This window comes from Leucoraja erinacea, chromosome 27 (assembly GCF_028641065.1).
Source record: "Leucoraja erinacea ecotype New England chromosome 27, Leri_hhj_1, whole genome shotgun sequence".
NCBI lineage: Eukaryota > Metazoa > Chordata > Chondrichthyes > Rajiformes > Rajidae > Leucoraja > Leucoraja erinaceus.
In genome coordinates, this window is record NC_073403.1 from 29,622,821 (window position 1) to 29,628,464 (window position 5,644).

Here is a 5,644-nt window from a genome sequence, read left to right on the forward strand (position 1 = left end):
CATAAAAAACTAACAAACAATAATAGTGTTACAATAACAGGAATAGTCTATTGTAGTTCAGAGCTTATTTGAGGTTGTCGTGTTTAATAGCCTGATGGATGTCGGGAAGAAGCTGTTCCTGAACTTGGGGATTATAATTTTCAGCTCCTGTACCTTCTTCCTGATGGCAGGAGTGAAATGAGTGCATGACCAGGATGATGTGTGTCTCTGACGATGCTGGTTGCCTTTTTGATTCAAGATTCAAGATTCAAGATTCAATTTAATTGTCATTTGGACCCGTTGAGGTCCAAACGAAATGCCGTTTCTGCAGCCATACATTACAAACAAATAGACCCAAGACACAACATAATTTACATAAACATCCATCACATCGCTGTGATGGAAGGCCAAAAAAACGTATCTCTCCACTGCACTCCCCCCCATTCCAAGCCTCGCGGGGCGGTGATGTCAGGCCCCGCTCCAGGTGCTCTTCGACCCCGCAACTCGGGCGGGAGAAGTCGCCGTTGCGGGAGCCCTGAAAAGCGGTCTCCCTGCAGGGACCCGCGGGCTCCCGGTGCCGCCGTCCACCAGACCCGCAGTTGCAGCCTCCGAATCTCCGGAGGTCGGGCCGCAGCAGCAGCAGCGCTCCACCACCGCTCCACCCGCTCTGGACTCGGCCAGCTCCGCGGCGGTGAGGTGAGTAGTCGGCACCAGAGTCCCCGGTCTTCTCCTGTTGGAGGCCGCTCCTCGTTGCAGCCCCAACGACAACGGAGACCCGACAAGAAAAGGTCGGGTCTCCCGTGCAGGGAGAGATTTAAAAAGTTACCCCCTCCCCCCCCCCCCCCCCCCCACACACCCCAACCACAAATAAAAAAAACTACACAGAAAAATAGACAAAAAAAAAAATAAAAACGCGGACGGGCTGCAGAGGCTGCTGCTGACGAGAGTTGAGGAAGCGATACAGGTAAATTCCTTCAACAGTGGGGAGCTCAGAACCGGCGATGGACTGGGCAGTGTTCACAACTTTTTGTTGTTTATTTTTAATACCACCTAAATGAGCCAGAGACGAGGAGATCTTGATGTCAGAGGGAGGTGTACAGGTCCACACTTGTGTACAGGTCCACACTAGTGTACAGGTCCACACTAGTGTACAGGACCACACTCGTGTACAGGTCCACACTCATGTACAGGTCCACACTAGTGTACAGGACCACACTAGTGTACAGGACCACACTCGTGTACAGGTCCACACTCATGTACAGGTCCACACTAGTGTACAGGTCCACACTAGTGTACAGGACCACACTCGTGTACAGGTCCACACTCATGTACAGGTCCACACTGGTGTACAGGTCCACACTCATGTACAGGTCCACACTAGTGTACAGGTCCACACTCGTGTACAGGTCCACACTCATGTACAGGTCCACACTCATGTACAGGTCCACACTGGTGTACAGGTCCACACTGGTGTACAGGTCCACACTGGTGTACAGGTCCACACTTGTGTACAGGTCCACACTCATGTACAGGTCCACACTAGTGTACAGGACCACACTCGTGTACAGGTCCACACTCATGTACAGGTCCACACTCATGTACAGGTCCACACTGGTGTACAGGTCCACACTGGTGTACAGGTCCACACTGGTGTACAGGTCCACACTGGTGTACAGGTCCACACTCATGTACAGGTCCACACTAGTGTACAGGACCACAACATATACAAGTCACTTGTGTACAGGTCCACACTGGTGTACAGGTCCACACTAGTGTACAGGTCCACACTGGTGTACAGGTCCACACTCATGTACAGTCCACACTGGTGTACGGGTCCACACTGGTGTACAGGTCCACACTGGTGTACAGGTCCACACTGGTGTACAGGTCCACACTGGTGTACAGGTCCACACTGGTGTACAGGTCCACACTGGTGTACAGGTCCACACTGGTGTACAGGTCCACACTAGTGTACAGGTCCACACAGGTGTACAGGTCCACACTGGTGTACAGGTCCACACTCATGTATGTCCACACTGGTGTACAGGTCCACACTGGTGTACAGGTCCACACTGGTGTACAGGTCCACACTAGTGTACAGGTCCACACTGGTGTACAGGTCCACACTAGTGTACAGGTCCACACTGGTGTACAGGTCCACACTGGTGTACAGGTCCACACTGGTGTACAGGTCCACACTGGTGTACAGGTCCACACTGGTGTACAGGTCCACACTGGTGTACAGGTCCACACTGGTGTACAGGTCCACACTAGTGTACAGGTCCACACTGGTGTACAGGTCCACACTGGTGTACAGGTCCACACTGGTGTACAGGTCCACACTGGTGTACAGGTCCACACTAGTACAGGTCCACACTGGTGTACAGGTCCACACTGGTGTACAGGTCCACACTGGTGTACAGGTCCACACTGGTGTACAGGTCCACACTGGTGTACAGGTCCACACTGGTGTACAGGTCCACACTGGTGTACAGGTCCACACTGGTGTACAGGTCCACACTGGTGTACAGGTCCACACTGGTGTACAGGTCCACACTGGTGTACAGGTCCACACTGGTGTACAGGTCCACACTGGTGTACAGGTCCACACTGGTGTACAGGTCCACACTGGTGTACAGGTCCACACTGGTGTACAGGTCCACACTCATGTACAGGTCCACACTCATGTATACACTAGTATACAGGTCCACACTCATGTACAGGTCCACACTGGTGTACAGGTCCACCACTGATTTTCCAGCACCCTTGGTTCCAGGGCATTTCTAGATTATTTATTTTGCCGGACCAACAGAGGTCACGGCCTTGGGGGGCCGAGATATCAGCCCGTAAAGTCGGCCGCGGAGCTCACCTATGGGAACACATCTGCTGCCTCTGGCAGGGCCAGCGTTCCAGAGTCCTGACCGCAGGGGGCAAATGCAACACGCCAATTGGCCGCGGAAATCCCGATGAGGTCGAGATCGGCCGCCACGCCCGGCCGAGGGTCCACAATTTTAGTGGGACTTCCGGGAACGGGATTTTGTCCAGACTCAAATTCAAGGGGGGACAGGTGGGGGGGGGGGGGGGGGATTGGAGGGAAGTGGACCTGCTGGAAAATTTGCGGTGGACCTGCTGATGCTGGGAGGTCACCACAGCAGGTCACTGTTTGCTGTCACCACCAATACCAAAATCCTCATCCCCTGCACACATTACTCTGTGGATAGATGGGCAACCATTATGCTCTGTGTAGACAGATGTTCTGCAGGGTGTCACGGTGGTGTAGTGGTAGAGTTGCTGCCTTACAGTGCCAGAGACCCGGGTTCGATCCTGACTACGGGTGCTTGTCTATTCGGAGTTTGTACATTCTCCCCATGACCTGTATGGGTTTTCTCCGGGAGCTCCAGTTTCCTCACACACTCCAAAGACGTGCAGGTTTGTAGATTAATTGGCTTGGAAACATTGTAAATTGCCCCTAGTGTGTGTAGGATAGCGTTAGTGTGTGGGGAATAGGGTCAGTATCAGTGTTAGTGTGCGCTGGTCGGTGTGGACTTGGTGGGCCGAAGGGCCTGTTTCTACACTGTTTCTACTGTTTCTATCTCTAAACTAAACTAAGCATGGGGGTTCTTCCTTCTCCATCTGTGTCCAGATGTAAATAACTGCCATGGTTCTATCAGCTGTCCTACAACATCAACCTGGGCATTACAGATGCTTGGGACGACAGATGGCGCAATGGGCTAAGTGTTCGGCTGGCGACCGGAAGGTAGCCGGTTCGAATCCCGCTTGGAATGCATACTGTCGTTGTGTCCTTGGGGCAAGACACTTCACCCACCTTTGCCTGTGTGTAAATGTAATGTAATTATGTGAAGCACTTTGGGGTCAATGCAAGTTGACTAAAAATGTGCTATATAAATAATAATATTATTATTATTATTATTATTATTTGTTATTATTATTGTTATTATTATTATTATTATTATTATTATTATTATTATTATTATTATTATTATTATTAATTATTATTATTATTATTATTATTATTATTATTATTATTATTATTATTATTATTATTATTATTATTATTATTATTACCCAGAGTTGGAGAATGAAGAACCAGAGCAGGCAGGTTTAAGATGGAGGGGAAAGGTTTAATAGGAATCTGAGGGGCAAACTTTTCACACAAAGTGTGGTGGATATATGGAACAAGCTGCCAGAGGAGGTATTTGAGGCAGGAACTATAACACTATTTAAAATACATTTGGTCAGGTAGATGAATAGTAAAGGCTTAGATGGATATGGGCCATATGCGGGCTTGGTGGTCATGGGCAAATTGAACTGAAGTGCCTGTTTCTGTGCTGTATGACCATGACTCTACGATTACAGTGGTACCTTTGCAAGAAGCACTCGTGGTATCAAATGACAGTGCCTTGCACACTGTTACAATGGTTGGACACAAAATACTGGAGTAACAATTAGACAGGTACATGGATAGGATAGGTTTAGAGGGTTCTCGACCCGAAACATCACCTATTCATGTTCTCCAGGGATACTGCCTGACCTGCTGAGTTACTCCAGCACTTTGTGTCCTTTTAAGTATTAAGTAGCATCTGCAGTTCTTTTTTTATCCATGTTGAAGCTATTTATTATGATGATAATTCTTCCATGTGCTATTTTGGCAACATATAATTTCTGTTCAATGTTGTGAAATGAACAAACAGATGTGTTAGTCGTATCCCACGTGCAAAATAGATATTTAAATCAAATATTCTCACGGGTAGAGCTGTTTATCTTTACATAACTATCTTGCAAATAATTAGCACCAAGTGGTGAGTTATCCACAATTGAGTTCCTTACACATAATGGGATTGCCTGAATATTTAGTCTTTGAACTCCTGTCTGTATTGGCGTTCATAATAGTCTTCTAAATTTTGTGTGTTCAGGAAACCTGTTTCATAGCTCACTGAAGGTAGCAGCGCAAGTAGATAGGTGGGTAAAAAAGGCTTATGGCATGCTTGCCTTCATTGCTTGTCTTCATTGAACATATAGCGGCATTGTCATACGGCAATAAAACACTTCTGACTCTTCTCACCGTGCTCATGAGGTTTCCGTTTGTGTATTCTATCAGCTGACCTTGCTAGATCATCGTGCCGTTCTGACATAAATGCCCATGATAACAAACAAAGATGTCAGTGGGCTGAGCAGCATCTGTATTATGTGTATGTGTGTTGGTGGAGGGGGGGGGGGGGGGGGGGGGGGGGGGGGGGGGGGGGGGGGGGTCAGAGGAATTGTTGACCATTTGAGACACAGGGTCTTGACACAAAATGTCAGCAATTTCTTTCCCACCCCCACACAGATGCTGCGTGACTCACCAAGGTCCTCCGCAGATTGTCTGTTGTTCCACATTCTAGCATCTGCCGTCTCTTGTATCCCTGTGATGGCCAGATGTGTTACTTCCTTCTTTAATTAATGCAGCACTGGCTCTGCTGCTGTGGTGGTCTCGCAGATTCATTTGAGTGCTTGGCCAACCACATTGTAGAAGAGTCCCCACCTGAAACATCACCCATCCTTTACCTCCAGGGATGTTGCCTGACCCGCTGAGTTACTCCAGCACTTTGTGATTATCCCGCATTGTCTTTGCTCGGGTTCTGCTTGGCCTAAACATCAGTCAGTC